This window comes from Bos taurus, chromosome 1, assembly GCF_002263795.3.
Source record: "Bos taurus isolate L1 Dominette 01449 registration number 42190680 breed Hereford chromosome 1, ARS-UCD2.0, whole genome shotgun sequence".
In the NCBI taxonomy this organism is placed as follows: Eukaryota; Metazoa; Chordata; class Mammalia; order Artiodactyla; family Bovidae; genus Bos; species Bos taurus.
In genome coordinates, this window is record NC_037328.1 from 41,086,736 (window position 1) to 41,114,144 (window position 27,409).

General features: G+C 35.7%; 1 protein-coding gene across 15 annotated transcripts in view; it reads left to right on the forward strand.

Moving 5' to 3' along the window:
• The window catches only part of EPHA6 (EPH receptor A6), a 1,033,311-nt gene that overhangs the window by 112,477 nt on the left and 893,425 nt on the right, over window positions 1-27,409 (forward strand). The window contains exon 2 of one of the 15 annotated variants that reach the window (XM_059887710.1): window positions 12,399-12,475. The exons of the other annotated variants lie outside the window; for them this stretch is intronic. The gene's annotated coding sequence lies outside the window, so the exon portion shown is untranslated. The remainder of the gene's footprint in view (window positions 1-12,398; window positions 12,476-27,409) is intronic. 15 annotated transcript variants of the gene reach the window in all.

The following is a 27,409-nucleotide window of genomic DNA, read 5'->3' on the forward strand; positions in this document are numbered from 1 at the left end:
CATTTCATTTGTGTCCAATTCTTTGCAACCCCATGGACTGTAGCCCACCAGGAGCCTCTGTCCATGGCATTTTTCCATGCAAAAATATTGGAGTTGGTTGCCATTTTCTCCTCGAGGGGATCTTTGGAACCCATCTCTAGCATCTCCTACAATGGCAGGCAATTCTTTACCATTGAGCTACCTGGGAGGAGGAAGGTACTAACTAATTTTAATTAAAGTGTAGCTCATATGTCCTTTATGTGAGAATTTTTAAACATGGGTTCCAGAATTCATAAATATTCTGTGAATGTACTGATTAATAATGTGGACGATCTTATAGAAATCTCCATAGTGATTTTTGGCCTCAAAATTTATCTGATTTGGTAATTTCTACCTTTGCCCAATCAAAGTATAGTGTGGAGGAATAAACTAATTTTTGTTTTCAATGGTGGACTTTCCAATCCTGCCACTTAGTGCCAGAAGGCTCTTAAGACAAAAATGTCTTGTCCCTCAATTCATAACTTTTTAATCCTAAAGTCTTAAGACTTCACAACATAAAAGTGAATGAAAAGGAAAACTATTGATACTAAACATTTTATATTACTGGAGTTTTAAGTAATTAATATTGTTACAGTTACCTGTTCTGAAGTAAATTTTACTAAAGAAAACATTTATTGAAACTAATATTTGAAGTAATATTAAAGAAGGAAATATCTACTAAAACAAATGATACATAATTGAAATTTAACCTTAACTAGAACAAAACCTAGAGACAGAGGGCTGCTTTTAGATAATGTTTTACCGTCATTGTCCAAACTGTGTTTAATCTTAAAGCAATGCGTGCGTGCTTAATCACTTCAGTCATGTCCAACTCTCTGCGACCCCATGGACCATGGCCCACCATGCTCCTCCATCCATGGGATTCTCCAGGCAAGAATACTGGAATGGGTTGCCATTTCCTTCTCCAGAGATAAAGTATGAAGCGAGTGAAGTGAGTGAAGTGAAGTCGCTCAGTCGTGTCTGACTCTTTCCAACCCCATGGACTTCAGCCCACCAGGCTCTTCCGTCCATGGGATTTTTCCAAGCAAGAGTACTGGAGTGGGTTGCCATTTCCTTCTCTTCTTAAAGCAATGAACTCTGCCTATATAATTATTTAATATTGAATTATCAATGTTTTATTGGGAGCCATGTGAAGGACATAGATTAATACTGGAATGGGAAAACCATTGCTGATAGAAGTAACTTGTCATGGCATAAACAATAGAGAACACAGTTTAACCTCAGCAATACCTTCCTGCTTTCTGCATCTCCTCCTTCTTTCCATGATTGTATCTCTAATTTGGGTAGTCAGAGTAATCACTAAAAATTGCAAGGGATTTTTTATTCCCATTTTTTTCCCTTTTATAAATTGCTTAATTTTTAGAACCAGTGCTTCTTTATGTATACTTGTAAGAAATGTAATTTCAGTAACCCACTAGGTAAAAAGACAAACTAATCAATAATTATGGTAGATAATACTATATACTGTGTGATGATATTTGTTTATGCTTATCATGTACTAGTTTCCTAGGCTACTGTGATAAATTTTCACAGGTTGGTGGCTTAAAACAATAGCAGCTTATTCTCTCATAGTTTTGGAGGCCAGAAGTCTGAAATCAAGGCATTGTCAATGTCAAGCTCCCTCTAAAGTTTCTAGGAAAGAGTCTTTCTTTGCATCTCCCAAACTTGTGGTGTTGGCCATTAATCCTTGGCATCCCTTGGCTTGTAGTTGTGTCACTCCATTAGCTCAAATGGTAAAGAATCTGACTGCAATGCAGGAGACACAGGTTCAATCCCTGGGTTGGGAAGATCTTCTGGAGAAGGGAATGGCAATCCACTCCAGTGTACTTTCCTGGAGAATCCCATGGACAGAGGAGCCTGGTGAGCTACAGGCTATGGGGTCACAGAGTCAGACATGATTGAGCAACTAACCACTACTATTTTTGCCTCCATTTTTCTATGGCTGTGTTCTCTCTGTGTGTATCTGTGTCTTCACAGGGTATTCTGAAATGGACACCAGTCATTATGATCTTATCTTGATTACATCTATTTCAGATGAAGTCATTTTTACAGGTTCTAGATGAATGTGAAATTTGTGGGGTCACTATTCAACCTAGGGCTTGTCAGCATATTAACTTTTTGTAGTGCTATAAAAGGTATACTCTTTATTTAAATTAGAGCAATATGACAGTAAAATATGCAGGCTGATTCAATATGAAGTCAGTATTGTTTCTCAGTGTCTGTTTCTTTCTTCAAGGTCAACATCTGATGTTCTGAGTATATCATCAAGCATGTACTCATCAAAAAGTAGCTGAAAAGCTAAGGAGAGCTAACCACATATGCATTAGTAAAAAACATTAGTTATATGCTGGTAAAATAATTGCTCCATGTCTTCTATCTTTTAATATTTCATTATAAGCAGTAGTCCTATTGTCCTAGTGAATCCTGTCTTTAGTAAAATTTAAAGATGTGCTGTTAAATTCCACACAGAGAATAATGGAAATAAAGGAATTTGGGAAATTTGCATACTTTCTCCAAGTTTAGGAAGTACTCTTAATTCACAGTTTTGCTATAGCCTTCAACAGCCTTATATAGATGATCTTGAAATGTTTCTGAAATGATGGAAACATGTAATTATTTTCTATTAACTCTTTGTGGTCTTTATGGGTATTTCCCTCTGTCAGGGTTTGGTCTATCCTGTACTGTGACTACAGGAGAAGGCAATGGCAGCCCACTCCAGTACACTTGCCTGGAAAATCCCATGGATGGAGGAGCCTGGAAGGCTACAGTCCATGGGATCACTAAGAGTCGGAAATGACTGAGCGACTTCACTTTCACTTTTCACTTTCATGCATTGGAGAAGGAAATGGCAACCCACTCCAGTGTTCTTGCCTGGAGAATCCCAGGGACGGGGGAGCCTGGTGGGCTGCCGTGTATGGGGTCGCACAGAGTCGGACACGACTGAAGCGACTTAGCAGCAGCAGTACTGTGACTCAATGACAAAGTAAATTATTATCCAAGATGGTCCCTTTTGAAGAAGAGATGAGCATTATAATGATTACTTTGGGATAATAAATATAAGCAGGGTATTAAATCCTTCTAGCTATTTATTAATTTACTGATCTTCTTGGTAATTGGAATAATTGTGTCTCTCACATGCCTCAGCACAGATAAAAGTAGTGATCAGACATAGCTTCTTTCACTCATGGTTAATATTTCATAGTCACTGAGCTAAGGAGGGGGAGGATAATAATCCAGTGAGTTGACTGTAAATTGGGGTTCTGTTTTGTATAATCCCATGAAGAAGAAAATATAAAAGGTATTATTTGTTTAAGTTAAAGCCTCTTATGTAACAAATTAAATATTATTCTTATACACACGTCCCTTTAATCCTGGGTGTTTGATTACTACAAATGATATTAAATGTTATTGAATATCATCAGAATATTATTGAAAATATTCTGAAAGGAGACTTAAGTGTTCTTTACAAAAAAAAAAAAAAAAGTTCCACTAATCCTGATGATTTACCCTTCATGGCAAATATATGGGGAAAAAATGAAAATAGTGACAGACTTTATTTTCTTGGGCTCCAAAATAACTATAGATGGTGACTGCTGCCATGAAATTAGAAGAAGCTTGCTCCTTGGAAAAAAAGCTATGATAAACCTAGACAGCATATTAAAAAGTGGAGACATCATTTTGCCAACAAAGGTCCATATAGTCAATAAAAGAAAGTTACATGGCTCAAAATAGCCTGGAGTTAAAACTCCCTTCCAGGTCCTCCCCATCATTCTAGACAAAACAAAGAACTCTCTCACTGAAGAAAAAAATGGACACTAAGTTTGATTACGCCCAGCTCCCAGCTGGTCCCAGACTCTGGCTGATCTCCAGAATTCCTTGCCCCAGTTGTTTAAGCGATGCTATGCTATGCTAAGTCACTTCAGTCGTGTCCGACTCTGTGCGACCCCACAGATGGCAGCCCACCAGGCTCCCCCGTCCCTGGGATTCTCCAGGCAAGAACACTGGAGTGGGTTGCCATTTCCTTCTCCAATGCATGAAAGTGGAAAGTGAAAGTGAAGTCGCTCAGTCGTGTCCGACTCTTAGCGACCCCATGGACTGCAGCCTACCAGGCTCCTCCATCCATGGGATTTTCCAAGCAAGAGTACTAGAGTGGGGTGCCACTGCCTTCTCTGTTTAAGCGATAACTAGTCTGAACAACCTTGGAGAAGAACAGGCCCCCTAAGACAGTAGATTTCCACATATATGCCTATATATACTTACTTTTTTCTTGGGTTAGTACAGCAGCTCATTTATCTGACTGCTACACCTTCTCGCTTCATTAAAGGTAATCTGTTTTTGTAAAGTGCCAGTATCCTTCTTTTTCTGAACCTCACCTTCTCTAACTCCCTTACCCTACAGTCAAAGCTCTGGTTTTTCCAGTAGTCATGTATAGATGTGAGAGTTGGACTGTAAAGAAGGATAAGTGCCAAAGAATTGAGGCTTTCAAACTGTGATGCTGGAGAAGACTCTTGAGAGTCACTTGGACACCAGGGAGATCAAACCAGCCAATCCTAATGTATATTAACCTGAATATTCATTGGAAGGACTGATGCTGAAGCTCCAGTACTTTGGTCACCTGTTGGAAAGAGCCAACTCATTGGAAAAGACCTTGATGCTGGGAAAGATTGAGGGCAAGAGGAAAAGGAGGTGATAGAGGATGAGATGGCTGGATGGCATTACTGTTTCAATGGACATGAGTTTGAGTAAACCCTGTGAGATTATGAAGACATGGAGACCTGGCATGCTACAGTCCACAGAGTTGCAAAAAGTCATACATGACTGAGTGAACAACAACAATAATCTTGATGATAACTGTTTTAGAGGGAAAGTATAGAATTTTCTTTTTAAGATCCTCAATTCAAAGTAAATGCAAATTAAGTTATATAAATTCATCTGTTGAGTCTCATAGACACTATGTGGAAAGATATGTTTCAGGGATATATTTTCAATGTTCAGTTATAAGACAAAGCAAAGGAAATCAAGATAGAGAAATAAAGAAGAAAGTGAATACAGTGTATATAAGAATATAGAAAATAGTGAAGGAAAGAGAAGGGGCTTCTGAGGTACAGAGATGTAATCTGTGTGGCTGTAATGACAAACGTGAAAAGAAATGTTTGGTTTTGGAAGTTCTTTTTTATCTGTAGAATTTAATGGTATTAGAAGTTTTACAAAGAGGATTTTTGCCACATGAATAGGCTCTGGTGTGTGCCAATGTGATTAAGCATCCTATTTATCTCTGTCAGTCATGGCCCTTCAAAGACTGATTTCAAAGAATTACTGGTTATGAGCAGGAGGACATAAGGAAACATTTGAAAGAACAACTGATTAATGATATTACAGAGTCCTGTAATTGCTATGCAAAACCTACAGTGTTGTGTGAATAAAATTAAAAACTAGAATATCCGTGGATTTCCATGTTCTGAGTCTTTGCCTGAAAAATGTATTAATATATCAGGCCACAGATTAATGATAAACTTGACTGCCTAGCTAAATAGGAAATGGTGATCAGTATTGATTCTAAATACACATTTTGCTGGGAGTAGAAAAGGCTTGTATCATTTCTATTGTGACATTTTGTGCCTAGAGGGAGCATGTTAGGAGGGGCTAGAACTCATGGAGAATGAAACCTTCAGTAAGACAATACAAAGCTTCTGCACATCAAAGGAAACTATTAGCAAGGTGAAAAGGCAGCCTTCAGAATGGGAGAAAATAATAGCAAATGAACCAACTGACAAACAACTAATCTCAAAAATATACAAGCAACTCCTACAGCTCAACTCCAGAAAAATAAATGACCCAATCAAAAAATGGCCCAAAGAACTAAATAGACATTTCTCCAAAGAAGACATACAGATGGCTAACAAACACATGAAAATATGTTCAACATCACTCATTATCAGAGAAATGTAAATCAAAACCACTATGAGGTACCATTTCACACCAGTCAGAATGGCTGCGATCCAAAAGTCTACAAGCAATAAATGCTGGAGAGGGTGTGGAGAAAAGGGAACCCTCTTACACTGTTGGTGGGAATGCAAACTAGTACAGCCACTATGGAGAACAGTGTGGAGATTCCTTAAAAACCTGGAAATAGAACTGCCTTATGATCCAGCAATCCCACTGCTGGGCATACACACTGAGGAAACCAGAAGGGAAAGAGACACATGTACCCCAATGTTCATCGCAGCACTGTTTATAATAGCCAGAATATGGAAGCAACCTAGATGTCCATCAGCAGATGAATGGATAAGAAAGCAGTGGTACATATACACAATGGAGTATTACTCAGCCATTAAAAAGAATACATTAGAATCAGTTCTAATGAGGCGGATGAAACTGGAGCCTATTATACAGAATGAAGTAAGCCAGAAAGAAAAACACCAATACTAACGCATATATATGGAATTTAGAAAGATGGTAACAATAACCCTGTGTACGAGACAGCAAAAGAGACACTGATGTATAGAACAGTCTTATGGACTCTGTTGCAGAGGGAGAGGGTGGGAAGATTTGGGAGAATGGCATTGAAACATGTATAATATCATGTATGAAACGAGTTGCCAGTCCAGGTTCGATGCACGATACTGGATGCTTGGGGCTAGTGCACTGGGAAGACCCAGAGGGATGGTATGGGGAGGGAGGAGGGAGGAGGGTTCAGGATGGGGAATACATGTATACCTGTGGCAGATTCATTTTGATATTTGGCAAAACATACAATTTGTAAAGTTTAAAAATAAAATAAAATTTTTAAAAAAAAGGCAAAAAAAAAAAAAAAGACAATCCAGTTTTCTCAATTCATGAGACTCCCATCAGCCTGGAGATATTGCAGTACTCTGCTGTGGGCTCCTTAGGTAAACCCAAAGTATATTCATGGAACTTGCAGCAGGCCTAAATAATTGAGTATGCTAAATACTTTAGTATGAGGAAAGAGTGCATATACTGGCTGTTAAAGGGAAAAAAAATTGATGTGAGTGTGTGTGTAGATTGATAGACAGTCAAGATAGTTATATATAGGTAAATAAAAGCAGATATTTCAGAACTGCATGCATAACGTAACCTTTTTTAACCTTAGAATAATATCTGCCAAAATTATTGGCCATATAAAGTGAAAGTGAAGTCGCTCAATCATGTCTGACTCTTTGTGACCCCATGGACTGTAGCCTGCCAGGCTCCTCTATCCTTGGGATTTTCTAGGCAAGAATACTGGAGTGGGTTGCCATTTCCTTCTCTAGGGGATCTTCCCGACCCAGGGATCAAACCCGGGTTTCCTGCATTGCAGGCAGACTCTTTACCATCTGAGCCACCAGGGAAGCACACATTGGTCATATATATATATATATATATATATATATATATATATATATATATATATACACACATACACACACATACCTATACATAAATATGTATATATATGGATAATTTACATATAGTCATAGAAAATACTTGGTGAGTGACCTCAAACTTATTATACTGTAGTAATTCAACTACTTACTGAATGCAGGGTTAGTTTAAGAGGACTCTGGGAGAAATGATTTTTTATTTTATTTTTTACTATATATCTTTTCATTTAAAAAGTAGAATTATAGATGATATTCACATTCATTTTCCTTCCTTTTTAATAAGTAAGGAAAATACTTAGACTTCTAAAAAGGGGCAGGATTATTAAAATTTTGATTGTCAAAACAGAATAAAAATAAAACTACATGATTTATAAACTAAACTTACATTGAAAAGAAAGTGAAAGTGAAAGCTATTCACACAGTCCTGTCTAACTCTTTGTGATTCCATAGACTGCAGCCTGTCCTGCTCCTCTGTCCATGGAATTCTCCAGGCAAGAGAGTGGGTTGCCGTTTCCTTCTCCAAGGGAACATCCTGACCCAGAGATCAAACCCAGGTCTCCCACATTGCAGGCAGATTCTTTACCAGCTGAATCACTGTTCAGTTCAGTTCAGTCACTCAGTTGTGTCTGACTCTTTGCGACCCTACAGCACTCCAGGCCTCCCTGTCCATCACCAACTGCCAGAGTCTACCCAAACCCATGACCATTGAGTTGATGATGCCATCCAACCATCTCATCCTCTGCCATCCCCTTCTCCTCCTACCTTCAATCTTTCCCAGCATCAGGGTCTTTTCAAATGAGTCAGCTCTTTGCATCAGGTGGCCAAAGTATTGGAGTTTCAGCTTCAACATCAGTCCTTTCAATGAACACTCAGGACTGATCTCCTTTAGGATGGACTGGTTGGATCTCCTTGCAGTCCAAGGGACTCTCAAGAGTCTTCTCCAATACCACAGTTCAAAAGCATCAATTCTTCGGCGCTCAGCTTTCTTTATAGTCCAGCTCTCACATTCATACATGACTACTGGAAAAACCATAGCCTTGACTAGACGGACCTTTGTTGACAAAGTAATGTCTCTGCTTTTTAATGTGCTGTCTAGCATATTGGTCACAAGGGAAGCCCAGACTTACATTGAAGGGACAACAATAACTTTCCTGTGTTGCCAAGTGGATAATACTGGTGTCTTAATCCTTAGAGTGAAAAAGGTAGAAGGGGATGTGCTACAAAATTCTTCTTGCCAAAGAAAAAAATGAGGATACAGGCTTCATTTTCTGGCTACAAGTCTACAAGTATAATTATAATTTTCAAGAATTTTGAAGTGACTGCTGATCAATTTCCAACAAGTCATAGTAAATATTAGTATTATAAAATATTTGAATATGCAGTTATATTCACTAATATGCAATTATGTGTCAGATTCTGCCAACCATGTCTTAAATATAGAGGGTAAATAGTACCCTTTTTCTTTTGGTAAAAAGAAAAGTTGGAAATTGTCCTGGAAAGTACTTAGTACCTACTGTCCTTATAAGTAAAATACAAATAATTAAAGACACTGTGTTTTACTATTAAGTGGGATGATTATGCCAGTGTCATAAAACTTATTACTAATTTATCATAGCATAGTTTTATGTTGAAAGAGAATAAAAAATGAGAAAAGACCATGAAAGGTGTAGGGTAGTGGATACCTCTTGGAATTCTTTGCATTGTGTAGGAATGATGCATTGGGTAGGATGGGCACACTTGCTGTTAAATTGAGGAGATATTTATCAGAAAATTATTTTAAAAGTTTTGTTTATTTTTAATTGAAACGCAGTTGATTTACAATGGTACACTAATCTGAAAGATATTTTTAAAGCAATGCTATTCAGTTTTGTCTAGTAGGAAAACAAAAACCTCCCTAGTTAATTCAAACAGAGGAATTAAAACAAGCTCTTTACACATGTGTTAGAAGGACCAGAGAGTAAAAGGGTGAAGTAAATATATGAAAATACCAGTATCTGCAAGAAACTACCATTATCCCTTGGGCTGGAGGGGTAAACATAAAGTGATTATCCAGAGCCCCATGCTGGAGTGCTGCTGTAGCCAATTCTGCTATTGAAACTACTGACTGTCCATTTTTCAGCAAGCCAGTAGTCACACTCCTAAATCTAAAGGGATCTTGTAGCCCAAGTGGGCTACTTGTAGTGGGCGGCTGAAACTGTTGGTCTTATCTATACCGTGCTTCTGCATTGCCTGGAGCCAGAGTCAGTGAGGCTATGTGGCTGAAACTTCTGAACCTCTCCTGCCTGATCAGCCTCATTGACAGGACCTAACTGGAAGTTGGCCTGGAATAGATTCTTAGAAATCACTACCACAGGTACTAATTCTAATTCTGTTCATTAATTCAACAAGTGTATATTAAGTCTCTGTGTGTGCCAGGTATATTTTAAACACTGGAGACTCAGACATGGATATAACAGACAAAGCTTCTGTTTAACATGCTGCTTACATTTTAGCAGAGGGTGAAAGAAAATAATTAAATGCCTTTCTATAATGTAAAGTGGGCTTCCCTCTTAACTCAGTTGGTAAATCATCTGCCTGCAGTGTAGGAGACCTGGGTTCTATTCCTGGGTCAGGAAGATCCCCTGGAGAAGGAAATGGCAACCCACTACCGTAGTTTTGCCTGGAGAATCCTATGGACAGAGGAGCTTGACAGGCTACAGTCCACAGGATTGCAAGAGTCAGATACTACTTAGCAACTAAACCACCACCACCATAATGCAAAGTGATAAGAAGCACTAAGAAGAAATAATAAGAGAAGAGTGACAGACTAGTGGTGAAATGGTGCTGAATTTGGGCGAGATCTCATTGATAAAGTAATATTTGAGCAAACCTTAAAGAAAAAAAGATGGATGATCCATATGGGTTGCAGAGAGGGGTATTCTTGGGAGAACCATCATCTTGTGCAGAACCTTTCAAGCTTGAATGACTGACAGGTGTGAGGAAAAACATGAAAGCCAGCATGGTTAGTGCAAAAGGAGGAAGGGCAAGAGTTGTAAGAATTTAGGACATAGAAGTGTCTCTCCTCTTTCCCTCTGCATTAATGACAATTAACTCCTTTGATTCAGATATTCTATGGAACCTTCTTTTAAAGATTGTTCGAAAGGTAGAGCAGAAATTTTTAGTTACTTGTCAGGATCCCAGCAGTGATAATACTTCTAAATTTGATGTACAGGATGCTGATATGCATGAAGCTTCTGCCAAATAAAATTAGCTCTTTTAGATATGAAAATATTGTACTTGTTAAATTCACATTGTGAACAGATAATAACACTGGCAAAAGAGCATTAAAAGTAGTGTTCTTGTTCATGCAGATAACACTGTCTATATTGAAAAGCAAATACATATCACAAACCATAATACCAACAACATTCTTTCCTAGTCTTAACATTTATATGAGTCTTGCCTAGGGAGTGGAAAAAGTACAAGTGACATGTGCTTGAAGATGTTAATTGCCTAGTTATTTAACATTTCTAATGGAACAGAGAAAAATGGATTTAGAATTCAAAGTACATTAATATTTATGATATTGCAAATAGAGTTTCATTAAATCATAGATGTTTGATGGGAACTTGGGTCTATTAAAAACTTCAAGGTCTTCAGATCTTTCCTGTTCTGTGAATAATTTTATAGGAATATTTTGTTTTAAAATTCATTGAACATTATTTTACATGTGATATAGAGTGTTCACCCTCTGTTTGACTTTTTTTTTTAATTGTAGCTTTTAATGTTCAGAATTATTAATCTGAACATGCAATTACTCAATCCATGGCACTGGGCTTAATCATCCAGAATCCTGAATTCATCAAATTAAGTATGAAAAATAGATTAAAAATCATATGTAATATTGTTATATCTTTCTGCAAAGAAAGTAAGCACAAAATTAAAGTTATTAATGTTATCTAAACCAAACTAGGTATCTTACGGTTCTGTGGCACTGAGGTCTACATGGATAAATGTTCTTGAAATGAAATCTCTCAGTGTGTTTTATTACTTGCAAAAAATAACGATAATGCTCTATGCGAGACAGCAAAAGAGACACAGATGTATAGAACAGTCTTTTGGACTCTGTGGGAGAGGGAGAGGGTGGGATGATTTGAGAGAATGGCACTGAAACATGTATAATATCATATATGAAACGAATCGCCAATCCAGGTTCAATGCATGATACAGGATGCTTGGGGCTGGTGCACTGGGATGACCTAGAGGGATGGTATGGGGAGGGAGGTGGGAGGGGGGTTCAGGATGGGGAACACGTGTACACCCATGGCAGATTCATGTTGATGTATGGCAAAACCAATACAATATTGTAAAGTAATTAACCTCCAATTAAAATAAATAAATTTATTTTAAAAATACACAAAAAATGAAAAACTCATAGCATGTAGAAAAGAAGACTATTAATCATGTTCATTAGGTTTTTCTTATGTTATAGGAATCACCAAGAATGACAATCTGTATAGATACTTTAAATCTGTACGGATTATCCATAAGAAGAAAATTTGATTTTAATTTACTATATCTATGGATATTATTAAATAGTAAATTTTTAGGCTACAAAAGTAATGGATTTTATCATAGATTACCTACAAATCATAGAATCTCATGTTTTGATTTTTAAAATCTTAAAAATTTATTCTAATCTATATACGAAGATTAGTATAGTTCACAACTTGAAATTATATTTTATATAGTCTGAATATGTAAGGTCTGGTGAGTATAGATTATATTGAGAAATCACTGGGAAACCCACTGAATTACCAAAATATTATTTTTCTTTTCTTTCTGTTCCTTTTGAAAATTAATGAATTATCCAGATTAATTTACCAGGAAATTGCTATGCATAGCTGCAAGAGACAGGTGGCAGGCAAGATAACTTCCATTTCCCCTACTTTGTCTCTCTCTCTCCCTCTCTTTTTCTTTTTACTTTTATTTCTGCAGATCCTGCAGTCTCAGATCTCCACTCTGTTCTGAGACCAACACTGTATGTGAAGTAGCTCAAGTGTCAGCCATCTTTGGTAAGTTTTACTTAAGTTCAGGCTTTTGTCTTCCCTGATTCTCAGTTTCTTTATTCTTGCAAGCCTAATTTTCATGCTTCACACCTATTCCACATTACATCAAAACCTTCTTATGCCATGCACTTGCCTATTGAGTATCTTGAACACTCTGCCAGTGAAGGAACTTGTATCATGGCTATTCCACTTGGGACATCCTGACATGGCATGTGCTCCTGTGCTCTTGTACCCTTTTGTAAGCATATCTTTGTGTCTTTGCAGTTTTGTCTATAATTTCCAGGTGCATAATCTGTTCTTTGTTTTAATTTTCTATGTTGCTTCTTGTGGTCCATAAGGCTATCTAGCAGCAGAAATATCTACGGTACTTGGCTTAGGACAACCAATGAATTAGGAATTAAGAATTTTCAAGACGTTGTTTTTTTTTCCTCTATAAACTTTATAGTACAGAAAGGCAGTTTAGAATTTGGGCTACTAGAAGTAAATAGGAGAAACTAGGACATGGGAAAGGATGGAGATTATGAGAAAGGACACAAGTTCTGCAAGGATAAAATTATCAGTCTGTTTTCGAGACACTGAAATTTCAGATAACTGGATTTCTGTTGGGAGTGGTAGGCAGCAGAGGTGGAAGGAATTTGGCACTGAGGAAATAAGGGATGCTCATGGACAAAAGTAGGCCTCTAAGTTGGATTCATAAAAGATGACTTCCTGCCACTTGTCCTACTCTTGATAATATGTTGTGAAAGGTGTATTTAGCACTTTTAGAAATATGATCAGAACATTTTACCATAGACACTTTGAATGCAAATATCTTAAGATTGATCATTGAAATATTTTACCTTACTTCTTAACATTTATTATTCACCCATTATGTTAAAGGGACAATTTTAGATGTTATTATATACACCATTGAAAAATGTTTACTTTTATTTGATTATCCAGATTATCTGTAAATTAGGATGATGGAAAGTAAAAAGCCAGATTTGTTAGCTTCAGGGGTCTTGCAGCTATTGCTAAACATTTACTAAACTTTTATCTATTGTTGATAACAAGCAAATATATTATTTTGATATTTCTCTCATGAGGTTTTATAACTGCTTTATTTTTTCTTTTATTTGCATTAATATTATATCTTTTGTATACATATTTTGTTTGTATTTATACTCTTAATTTTAGTATTTTCATTATATTTCATTCATTATTTTCATTATTTTCAAAATGACATATTTTCATTATGTCAGATTTTGGAAGAGATTCAGGGATACCTTATGTTTCTGATTTTCTAAAATTAATGGTTACTTTATTATTGATTTTAGATATCCAGTAGACTCTCCTTCAAATTATGTATTTGGTGTAATTTAACAAAATAATTTATAATATATACTGAGATCTGTACAACCTTGGAAAAATATCAAAGTTCCATACCATTCAAATAGGTTAAGTTTTTTGTTTTTAATTTTCTCTTTTATGAATCCATATCATATTATGTATAATTTTGCCCTAAAGGCCAATTTAGTCTTATTTAACAGTTTCTATTTTTTTCTTATCAATAAATGAATAAAATTTAATTACTACAGAATTTCTCAAAGTGTTTCAGATATTTCACCAGAGATTTCTCATGTCCTATTATCAATGGAATATGGCAAAGTGACACACTGATTTATATGTATTTTTATATGATTCAGCTTTATATTGTATATTTCTCATATTTTCTGTACTTGGATAGCTATTCAGTAAGTAGGGTAAAATTATATTCCTTCATTTTTATCTATACATATTTCTGCAATTTTCATTGTATATTCTGAGGTAACAGTATTTATCTGTTATTAATGGAGAGTCCATGAAGTTCAGTGGAATCTGAGGGCAGCTAGCACAGAAGTGGGTTGGATTAAGAGTTTGGATATGAAAGGATTGTTGTAAAAAGAGATAAGTAACTATTTGAATTTTTTTTTGAAGTTTTACAATGAAGAAAGCATTTTTTCCCCTATGTTTTTATTGTAAACCATTGATGACTTTGAGAGGAAAAGCTATTTGAGTTTATTTGGAGGCACTGTGAAATAAAAGGATCATCTTAATCTGGTTTTAAGGGCTAGCTTTGTTGGCCTTAATCTACTATGAGCCAGAAATAAAGTTTTCAGAGATTTGTAAGGTAATTGAAGCAGCTGGGAAAGATAAAGAATAGGAGCCAAAGGTCTTTTGCTTTATATTGATTCAGTTAGGGAGCAATATAGTCTAAGATTTTAACAATAGACACAGAGTGGTGTAGACAGACTTTTGATAGCAGATATAGTATTTTCATGTTAACTGATTGATTTTGTTCTGTTGTTACCTTTTAAAAAAAGTAAATAGTTTGGAGAGATTCTTTTTCAGGACAGAGGCAAATATGATGTTCACTTCTGAAATAATTAGTTTTTAAGCAATGTAGTTAGTGTGCGTGAGGATTATTTGGGCACACTTCTCAGATAATCAAGGAAAAAGCTGATAATTTTTTTTAAATTACTTAACCTAGTGCACTAGATGTATAAACTTTGCCTTAGTTTTCAAAATCAAGTACCTGTGAAAAAGTCAAGGATAAAGGAAAATATAATATGACTTTTTTTTAAAATATATTTCCGTACTTATTTGATTGGATTTTATTCTTTTCTCTATTAGTAATTTGCAAATGACTAATATACACAAGTAAGATATTAAACTGATTGTACAATACATGTATGTTTGTTGTAAAAATAACAGTTTATATTTGAGTTTTGCTTACTAAATTTATTTATATTTTACTTCTTTCTGGACAGGATGTGAGGCAACTGATCATAATACTGTGCTTCTATGTTAACTACTTTATAACATTGAAACTAAAGATGAGATAACTTTAATATATTGTAAATTTTACATCTTAAGATGCCTTCACAGTGCCTTTTACGTTAAAGGTGCATTATATGTTTTTTATATAAATAAAAGAGGTCAAACAATATGAACAATCTCACTGAACTCTATAACTCAATAGTTATTTAACTATTAGAGTTCTTAACAGGTAAGTCTAGATAGGAGTCTGAATACTGATTTTGCTGCTGTATGCTTGACCTTAAGCAAGGTCCTATGTGTCTCTGGGTGTATATGTCTTCAATCATACAATGTAGGAGTTGGTCTAGATATAATTTAAGCTTCTATCATTCCATTTGGTGTCTGTGAATAACTAATTTGTGCTTGCACACTCTCATAAATAGTTAACTTGTTAATTACTGATGATGCCTGATCCATCTCTAGATAATTCTAAATGCCAGTTAAGTCTTTCTTATACTGAGTTAAAGTATGTCTTCCTAAGTTTTGTGTTATTCATAAGTGTGCTAAGTGTGCCCTTAGTATATTCATAGACATTACTGATGAAAGTGGCATTCAAAACTGTACAGGGTATTTTGTTATGATCACATTTTTTTAAACAAAAATGTCTATTAATCCACTTTTAAAACAGTACCTTTTGGATGTCGCCATTAAATTCATAGTAATCAATTAATTGTCCTTGTGGTTCAGCCAATTTGTCTCATTGTGCACAGAAGGACATCACAGAAACTTGACAGATGCCTTACAAAGTCTTGATCCATTTTGATAGCTGCATTTTCTAGGAAGGAAGGAAGAAGGAAAGTACATAGGGAGAGAAGGAAAAATAGAATGGAGGAAGGAAAGAAGGAAGGAATCAAATTGTGTAGCTAAAATTTACTATTAGAAAATCTTTAGGGTTGTTTATCCTCAAGAATTTTGATTTTATAAATACCATTTTCTCTGCATCATCATTTTCCCTAGGTGTTCTGTACTACCTTCCATGCTTAAAACAATTTTTCTTTGACCTCAGGGCATGCATGTTTCACTCCTTCTTCACTTTCTCTGTAGTTTGTAGCTAGTCTTCGTTTTCTTTTCTTGTAGGGGCAGGGGGCTCACATTCTCACTTAGATGCCTAAAAGGAATTCTCAGCACTCTATCCAAGAAGGAATTATTGATTTTTCTCACACAACAAAAATAAAACAAAATTCTCTTTCTGAAATTTCCCAGTCTCAGTAAATTGGAGCCATTATCTACCCAATTGCTCAGGCAGCAAAGAGTCAGACTTGATCTCTCTCTACCATTAAAATATAAATTCAGTTTTAACATTTCCTTTTTCACTACTGCCATCTTAGTCTCCATCTAGCTATAGCCCTCTAATTGCTCTCCCTTCTTTTTACTTCTTACCTTATTCTCTTGACAATCCCACAATGATCCTTCAAAATTATGTCACTGTTTTGCTGGAAACCTTCAATAGTATCCTTTCACTCTTAGAGCAAAATTCAGAGGATCTTGTCCTGCAAGGCTCTATATGAACAGACCTCTCCTGTCTGATCATTTACCCCTCCCGCTACTGTTCTTTCTACTCCAGGCATACTGGCCTTCTTCCTATTCCTTGAACTTACCTTTAAAATTTTTCTTTTCTCATTCTTAAATGTTCCTTGGTAAAGTTTTCACATGGCTCCTTCCCACATCATTAGCCAGTTTGCTACCAAGTATCACCCAGCCTATCTAAAATAACTTTCTGAATTCATTATTCCCTATCCCCTTACACTCTATTCTCTTCTCCCTTTGTTGTTGTTCAGTTGCTAAGTCGTGTTTGATTCCTCAAGACACCATGGACAGCAACATACCTGGCTTCCCTGTCCTTCACCATCTCCCAGAGTTTGCTCAAACTCATGTCCATTGATTCAGTGATGCCATCCAACCACCTCTTCTCCCTAACACTTGTCTGTTTCCCATAACAATATAAGCTACAAGTCTATCTTTTTTACCCTTCTATACAAAAGTCCTGAATCATAGAAGAAGCATAGTAATCATTGTTAACTGAAACACCATTTTCTCTCAAATGCTGTCTCATTTCCATTGCCTTTATATTTTGCGATTCTAAATGCCATATTAATTGTTTTACTGTGATATATTTGCTTAAAATGTGATCATGACACTTCAACATTTTTCTGAATATCAGGCTATATTTAGGGGTAAAATGGTGATGCTATTATATTAACATGCTAGCTTTATGAGCATTCCACGCACATAGTTAGAAATATTATTTACTAAGCTACAATATTGGAGAAGACAATGGCACCCCAACTCCAGTACTCTTGCCTGGAAAATCCCATGGATGGCGGAGCCTGGTGGGCTGCAGTCCATGGGGTAGCTAAGAGTCGGACATGACTGAGTGACTTCATTTTCACTTTTCCCTTTCACGCATTGGAGAAGGAAATGGCGGCCTACTCCAGTGTTCTTGCCTGGAGAATCCCAGGGACGGGGAAGCCTGGTGGGCTTCCGTCTATGGGGTCGCACAGAATCAGACTGAAGCGTGCCTGTATCGTGGTTGTGGTGATGGTTAAATGGGCATAAGACCATCATATATCTGGCTCATCAAATAGCATATATTAATAATGTACAGTTTTTTGGGGGTATATCAATCATACATCAGGGAAGCCATTTAAAAGTAAAATAGCAGGAATGAGTTAAATATTTTGTGATCATAAATCAGAAAGAGGATACTATTTCTGTTCATTCAAATTAACATTTCAATTCAGGGATGCTAAAGCCCCATGTTATTCTTTTTCTAGTTAATCTTGCTTTAATGAAAACATATGGTCATTCTTTTTAATGTGAAGGGCTTTAACTTCTTAAGAACACTTAGTTTAATACAAAAATATGGATATATGTAGTAAAATATAAAAAGTATGGACCAACTCTAAGATAGCAGGTTCCTTTGCACATACTCATAGAAGAGAACAGAGAATGTGACCTTTAGTGGTATTTGTAAAAAAAAAAAAAAAAATTTAAGCAAAAGATACAGAATTAATAAAATCAGAGTTTAACATTTGTTCAAAGGTAATGCTGAGCAAATTCTTGTTGCTTGATATTATTAATCATAACTTTTTATATGTTTTAAATATTTTTAATTTAAAAAACCAAACTATAATAAGAAAAATGGTCTCAGTGTGTCATTTAAATGAATCTATAATCTTGTAATCAGTGGCTCTAGTATAACTTAAGTTTGCTGTTAAAGATAGGACAGGACAGTTTTTGTTTTTAGACTTCCTAAAGGATTTTAGTCTGCCTGTTTTATTGTATAGGTTTAAATGTTTTTTTCACAATATTTCTTCTAGTAGCATTTCTTCTAAAGTCATTTGTTTTTCTACCTTCTATTACTTTTTCTCTTCTGAGTATAGGATGTCTCAGTTTAGATGCCTAGGAACTGGAACATAAGAAATATAAAAATATAGTTATCTTAAATAAATTTTAAAAATTTTAGATAGGGATGAAGTATATATAAATGAAATACAATTAAATTAAGATTCAGTTTCTAAAACTTTCTGTTCTTTTTAACTTCACCATTACTGTCAGTGGTATTAATCTTCTCTTTTTTACATTTTTTTCCTTATCCCATTCATTCAGTCATTAAATATACATAGTTTAACCCTTCTATAATGCTATATACATTTTTGCCCTAAAAGAGAATCCTGTCATGCTGAAGTGAATAAAATTATTGGAATGAGCCTTTTGGGTAAGTCAGGAACCTAATGCCAGTCAATGGTGAACACAGCAGATTTGTCTTCATGAAATGTATAGCCTAGCAGGAGATAGAGAAAAGTAAACAGGAAATTCTCATATTGATATAAAAATACCAGGTGGTATGAAATAGTAAGGAAGCACCTATTGCAATCCCAGAGATTATGGAAAGCTGCTTAGGAGAAGTAGCATCTAATTGGAGAACTGAAGGTTGTATAGGTCTTTGCCAGATACAATGTAGAAAGGCGAAAGTTTTTTCAGACATAATCACAAATCCTTAAGAGAGAACACAGTGACTTAAAGAAAGGAAACATGATTGAATATGCTCCTAGCGTGGATTTTGAGAAAGGGAAAAGCAGTATAAGATGAATCTAGAGAAGTATGCAAGAGGAGTTTTGAAAGGTCTTGTGTATGCCATATTTAAGAATGTGAATTTTATTCTAAGGGAGTGAGGGAGTCCAATTCACACAGTGGCTGCAGACCCTGCTCCATCTAACTATGTGTTGTTCACTTTATTTATTTATTTTTTTTGGAAATCCCTAATTTTCCAAACCTGATCATATCCCCCTTTCAGCACTTTACACTTCACCTCCAGAGTGCATGCTATAATTATAACAAATTGTAAGGTTAAATGCTCAATATCTGATTATCCTCCTGGATCATAATCTGTAAAATAGTAAAGATTAAGTGTCTGATTTATTGCTGTGTCCTCAACATCAGTGTCAGTGTCTTTTATACAGTAGATGCTCAGTAAGTATGTATTGAATGAATGCTCTATAGAGAGCAAATTGTCAGTAATAAAATAGTTTTCAAGATTAATAATTTAGCTAAAGATAACTAAAAGTCAGTATTGATTTTAACATTTTTTCCCCCTCATTCTTATCTCCCTGACTGTTTTTAACAAACAGTAATTGAGGAATTCCCTTTCCTAAATATTATTATACAAACTCAAGAATATGTGATTTTGTATGAAGAAGAAATATTAATATTTTAAGGGTTAATGGCTATGGTTCAAGCAAGGTATATTGTAGAGTACAATCAGCAATATTAATTTGTAGCTATTGTCATACATTATTACAACTTAAAGGAAAAGTTTTACCCTTTATGGATTTCTTGTATTTCCGAAGTTACATATCAGCTTTCAAATGATTTTTGTATGCCAGTACAGAAAGAATTGCCAGAGCAGGCCTCCTTCCAAAGTATAATTACAGACTGGTGGCTAGTAATTTATTAACAAATTATCCTAAAAGATTAGAAGAAATTGATGAATTGGAAATAGCAATGTTTTTGCTATTCATAAAAATCTACTTAATTTTCTCAATAAATAATGAGTGCTTTTGTATCTGGAAGGTATTAAGTTATGTAAAGATAAAATGTTTTTAACTAGAAAAGTAAATATGATTTTTGATACTGTTAACAGTCATATTTTAAAAAACCATTCCAGTTATGATCAGCAACCACACATGTTCTGATAAAAGTATCTAAATTCAGAAATATCTACTTAGATTTCTGGCTTCCAAACTGAATATTACATTGAAAAATATATGAAAAGAATTCATTTTAGCTCTTAAAGTTATAATTAATGGTTTTAAAAGAATAAGAGTTCCAGAGAACCCGACTCAGTCAATTTATGCAATGTATGAAGAAACTACTTTATGATCTTTGGCACAACTAAATGAAAACATGGAAGAGTTTACTAGAGAAACTCTTATCAAAGGATGAAATAGAAAGAAAATAAAGTTGAGGGAATCTTCTTGTTTGCCTGGGAAAATGAAGATATATGTATATTCCAGAGCAGACTTACCTAGTTTGAGTTTTTTTCACATGCTCCTTTTGAAATAGAAAGTAGAAGAATGTTGAAGAAGGTAACCTAATTTTTTTTGTGTGACATTTGGAGAAAGTTGTTAGGGAGGTTAAAAAAAAAAACTTACAATTTAACAAAATTACATATTCAAATTAGTGAAAAAAAACATTGTTAGAGAAGAAAAAAAACTTTAGATACATATTTTAAATATTTTTGTCAGTAGTGTTTAAATATTAAACATTGGTACTATGAATGGACTCTGAAAGTTTCTAAAATTATAGGCATATGAAAGCATTGGCTTTTGTTGTTTTTTGGCCACACTGTGTGGCTTGTGGGATCCTAATTTCCTGACCAGGGATTGATCTTGGGCCCTTGGCAATAAGAGCATGGAGTCCTAACCTTTGGATCACCAGGGGATTCCAAATACATTGACTTTTTAAAACTAAAAGCACTGTGAAAAAATAAGATATATATTCTAAAGGAAAATAGGTTAAAAGTTGACCCATGGCAACTAAAAGTTAACATAAGAGAAATGCCACATATATTTGAATACTTTTTTTTTCTTATTTTAAATTATGCATTCTTTTCTTCATGTGTTTTAATTATATAAATTTGAATTTTAATAGAATGTTTATTTTCTGTAAGTGCTACGTAGTGTAATTTTGGCTAATCCAGTTCATCTATGTTCAAAGAAAACCATTGTTTCCTGGTGGAATCTACAAAATAACTATATAATACATAGGAATCGTTAGATGTAAGTTGAATGGGAGTAGAGGGAGAAATTCCATGAACAGCTACTGTTTGACTACTACTCTACTTATATTTTGAAATTTAATTTTCACAAAAATTCTGTCACTTATTACTATTTATTTTATAGACTATTGTTTATTTTAAAGATAAGAAAGATGAAGCTTGTAAAGTATAAGAAAATATTTTAGATAACACCAGCATTTCTCTTTCAGGGAGTCAAGTTTAAACTAAAATGTATCTCACTTCAGTACACGTTCTTACCTTTATACTTCCGTAGCTCTCACACGATGTTGGTGATGGTAGCAGTTGCTATAGTAGTAGTAATACTAATAGTGATTGCATATACCTACTGTGCTTGATGTGTCCTTAGCACTTATATACATTAATTTTATTTAATTCAAAAAAAGAACCCTATAAAATATGTACTCTTTTGTCCTTGTTTTGTAGGTGAGAAAAAGAAATTGGGAAATAAAGAAACCACCGTTGTATGGGTGTGTATAGCCTTGTGGGATATTAATGATGCAAGTGGTGAAATGCAGAACTTACTAAAAACTAAATATTATAGATACTATGTATTTTAATATAGTTTTAAATATATGTCAATCTTTAAAAAAATTATGACTGTTAAATGAGTTCTGAAAAATTATGTAATATTAAAATTCTAAAGAAGAGAGGCAATGAAGAATAGAACTATTCATATTTGTGAATGTGTAAAGAATGCTAGATCATGGAAAAAGCAAGACAGTTCCAGAAAAATATCTATTTCTGCTTTATTGACTATACCAAAGCCATTGACTCTGTGGATCACTATAAACTGTGGAAAATTCTGAAAGAGATGGGAAAACCAGAGCACCTGAGCTGCCTCTTGAGAAATCTTATGCAGGTCAGGAAGCAACAGTTAGAACTGGCCATGGGACAACTGACTGGTTCCAAATAGGAAAAGGAGTACGCCAAGGCTGTATATTGTCACTCTACTTATTTAACTTATATGCAGAGTTCATCATGAGAAACGCTGGGCTGGATGATAAATAAGCTGGAATCAAGATTGCCGGGAGAAATATCAATAACATCAGCTATGCAGATGACACCACCCTTATGGCAGAAAGTGAAAAGGAACTAAAGAGCCTCTTGATAAAAGTGAAGAGGAGAGTGAAAAACTTGGCTTAAAGGTCAACATTCAAAAAACTAATATAATGACATCCGGTCCCAACACTTCATGGCAGATGGATGGGGAAACAGTGGAAACGGTGCCTGGCTTTATTTTTTTGAGCTCCAAAATCAGTGCAGATGGCGATTGCAGCCATGAAATTAAAAGATGCTTACTCCTTGGAAAGAAAGTTATGACTGACCTAGACAGCATATTAAAAAGCAGAGACATTATTTTGTCAACAAAAGTCCATCTAGTCAAGGCTATGCTTTTTCCAGTAGTCATGTATGGATGTGAGATTTTGACTGTAAAGAAAGCTGAGTGCCAAAGAATTGATGCTTTTGAACTGTGGTGTTGGAGAAGACTCTGGAGAGTCCCTTGGACTGCAAGGAGATCCAACCAATGCATCCAAAGGGAAATCAGTCCTGGGTGTTCTTTGGAAGGACTGATGTTGAAGCTGAAACTCCAATACTTTGGCCACCTGATACAGAGAGCTCACTCATTTGAAAAGACCCTGATGCTGGGAAAGATTGAGGGCAGGATGAGAAGGGGACGACAGAGGATGAGATGGCTGGATGGCATCACCGACTCAATGACATGAGTTTGGGTAAACTCCAGGAGTTGTTGATGGACAGGCAGGCCTGGCATGCTGCGGTGACTGGGGTCACAAAGAGTTGGAGATGACTGAGCAGCTGAACTGAACTGATAATCATGAATGCAGGGAGTAATTGGCACACATCCTCTTTTATGCTTTTCCTTTTTTGTGTTTTCTTTGCTGCTTTTGGTAATATGGCTTAGTAGTGTTGTTGGCCTCACTTAATAGGTTAATTAATATCTTGCTGTTTTCTAAGGTCTTCAGTTATGTTCATTTGCTCAGTCCTATCGGACTCTTTGAGACCCCATGAATCACAACATGCCAGGCCTCCCTGTCCATCACCAACTCCCGGAGTTTACTTAAACTCATGTGCATCGAGTCAGTGATGCCATCCAGCCATCTCATCCTCTGTTGTCCCCTTCTCCTCCTACCCCCAATCCCTCGCAGCATCAGAGTCTTTTCCAATGAGTCAACTCTTTACATAAGGTGGACAGAGTATTGGAGTTTCAGCTTTAGCATCAGTCCTTCCAATGAACACCTAGGACTGATCTCCTTAAAATGGACTGGTTGGATCTCCTTGCAGTCCAAGGGAGTCTCAAGAGTCTTCTCCAACGTCACAGTTCAAAAGCATCCATTCTTTGGCACTCAGCTTTCTTCACAGTCCAACTCTCATATCCATACATGACCACTGGATAAACCATAGGCTTGACTAGATGGACTTTTTTGGCAAGTAACGTCTTTGCTTTTGAATATGCTATCTAGCTTGGTCATAACTTTCCTTCCAAGGAGTAAGCGTCTTTTAAGGTCTTAGGAAACAATATATATAAAATATATTGTTTGAAGGAATCATAGGGAAAACAATGAACCAAGGGGAAAGAAGAGATAGGGACTCCAATATGGAGTGACTAATGAGTAGGGAAGTGAAAGAGCTGTCCTCAAATGGTGGGAAGTAAATTCGGTCTAATATGTCAAAATACATGAAGACTGTCATTTTGATTAAAAGATTTATTACTACGTATAGAGATAATTATTATTATTTAGGCCTCCAGAGCAGAGGGTCAGTAAGTTAAAAAAACTGGACTATCAAGAAATACAAGAAGCCTGAAAATTGCAGAGTCAATTTTGATAACTTAATAAAATGTGCATAATGAATAATCAGTATATTAAATGACTGTAATCTAATGCTTAGTAATCTACAAAAACGTGGAAGATTTAGTATTTGTGCATCACTACCATACCATTAATTGCCTTCAATCTTATGATCAGAGTTAAAGGATAGTTTTTCTAACATACTCTAATTTTCTTACATAGTTTCTTTCAAAGTTTTTTCCCCCATCAAGTCAATTTAGTTCATTCGCTCAGTCGTGTCCAACTCTTTGTAACACCATGGACTGCAACACACCAGGCTTCCCTGTCCATCACTTATTCCCAGAGCCTGCTCAAACTCATGTCCATTGAGTTGGTGATGTCATCCAACCATCTCATCCTCTGTCATCCCCTTCTCTCCTGCCTTCAGTCTTTCCCAGTATCAGGGTCTTTTCCAATGAGTCAGCTCTTCGCATCAGGTGGCCAAAGTATTGGAGTCTCAGTTTCAGCATCAGTCCTTCCAATGAATATTCAGGACTAATTTCCTTTAGGATGGACCGATTGGATCTCCTAGCAGTCCAAGGGACTCTCAAGTGTTTCCTTCAACATCACAGTTCAAAAGCTCAATACTTCAGCACTCAACTTTCTTTATGGTCCAACTCTCACATCCATACATGACTACTGGAGAGACCATAGCTTTGACTAGATCAACCTTTGTTGACAAAGTAATGTCTCTGCTTTTTAACATGCTGTCTAGGTTTGCTACTGCTGCTTCTGCTGCTAAGTAGCTTCAGTCGTGTCCAACTCTGTGCGACCCCATAGATGGCAGCCCACCAGGCTCCCCCATCCCTGGAATTCTCCAGCCAAGAACACTGGAGTGGGTTGCCATTTCCTTCTCCAATGCATGAAAGTGTAAAGTGAAAGTGAAGTCGCTCAGTTGTGTCCAACTCTTAGAGACCTCATGGACTGCAGCCTACCAGGCTCCTCCATCCATGGGATTTTCCAGGCAAGAGTACTGGAGTGGGTTGTCATTACCTTCTCCTGTCTAGGTTTGTCATAACTTTTTTCCAAGAAGCAATCGTCTTTTAATTTCATGGCTGCAGTCACCATCTGCAGTGATTTTGAAGTCCCAAGAAAATTTTCTGCATAGATAGAACAATTTTTATATTGTACACACACAAATCATATTTAGAATATCATAGAAATTATATGTATCCTTACTATTTCCTATACTTTTTTCTGTTTTGGCTTCTCCCTATTCTCTCTCCCTTCCCCTGTCTCCATATCTCTCACTTGCCCTCTCTCCCCTATCTCTACAATCAAGACCTGCTAGTCTTCCTATGGCACAATCATGGTTAATATTTTCAAAGTATTTTCAGTGCATAGAGATTGGAGTGCCAAAACTTATGATATATGGATAAATAATTGCTACCAAATTTATAAATATGCTGAAGGGTAAAATAGATTTTGAAGGCATAAAGCAACTTTTGCTCTACTCTTCCAACTGGGTAAAATCACATTTAAGTTGTTCGTAATAAATTTCTTTAGCCTAATGTTATGAAAACATAAAGAAGTATAACTTTAAATACTTAGCTTTAAGATTTCAAAAGTTGTGCTGTAATAAATTATGAGAAATTATACTGTCAGTAGTAATTAGTATATGAAGATACTGCCTGATGGCTAGAATGTCTTCATGTTCAGTGATGGAAGGTAGCATGCAATAAACAATGAAATAAATAGGAAATACATTAAAAATAATTTTGTTTACAATTTTTTAGTCTGGGACTTGAGTTTATAAGTTTTTTTAAATTGAGTTTTGACATTTTAGATAAAGTTATTTGGCTTTAATCATCTTTTAATGAAGATAAATATATATTTTACTTCTCAAACATGGGTTTGGAGTATGTATAAAAGTGGAGGAAGATATCACTCTAATTTTTAAAAAATCAGATGATTTAGATATATTTACGGAGGCTAGAAATAACTTAGTCCAAACTTTGTAGCAACTCTTGTTAAAGGGATTTGTTAACAGAGCATTTTGTTCAGGTTCCCATTCAGAAGTTTAATGTTTAAGCTTATAGAGCAAATGACCAAACGATACAATTTTCATTACACCCTACTAAAAAAATATTTATGGATATAAAACTTTTAAATTCCTTATTATTGTATCACTGAGACTATAATATGTTATTATGTCTGTACCATGGTAGACAGTTAACTATTTAAAATTCTTTTTTAAAAATATGATTGATCATTTTATAGGGTTAAGCAGAAATTGTCTTGATTTTATGAAATAAGACTTTCAAAATTATTTAGTATTTTCAGAGATTGATTTACCTCAGTTTGGTTTACTAGTCATTATTCTAGTTATTCTTGCCTGGAAAATCCCAAGAATGGAGGAGCCTGGTAGGCTACAGTCTATGGGGTCGCAAAGAGTCCAACACGACTGAGCAACTTCACTTTAACTTTCATTCTAGCTATATGATCAGTTGTGCCTGCTAAGTCACTTCAGTTATGTCTTACTCTGTGTGACTTTATAGACAGTAGTTGGCCAGGCTCTACTGTTTATGGGATTCTCCAGGCAAGAATACTGGAGAAAGTATTTAGTACTTAGTAATATTTACTTATTTGTATTGAAAAATGTTTTGATTCCAGCTTATAATTTCAGTTCAGTTCAGTCTCACAGTTGTGTCTGACTCTTTGCATCCCCATGAACTGCAGCACATCAGGCCTCCCTGTCCATCACCAACTCCCGGAGTCCACCCAAACCCATGTCCACTCAGTTGGTGATGCCATCCAACCATCTCATCCTCTGCCATCCCCTTCTCCTCCTGCCCTTAATCTTTCCCAGCATCAGGGTCTTTTCAAATGAGTCAGCTCTTAGCATCAGGTGGCCAAAGTATTGGAATTTCAGCTTCACCATCAGTCCTTCCAATGAACACCCAGGCCTCATCTCCTTTAGGATGGACTGGTTCGATCTCCTTGCAGTCCAAGGGA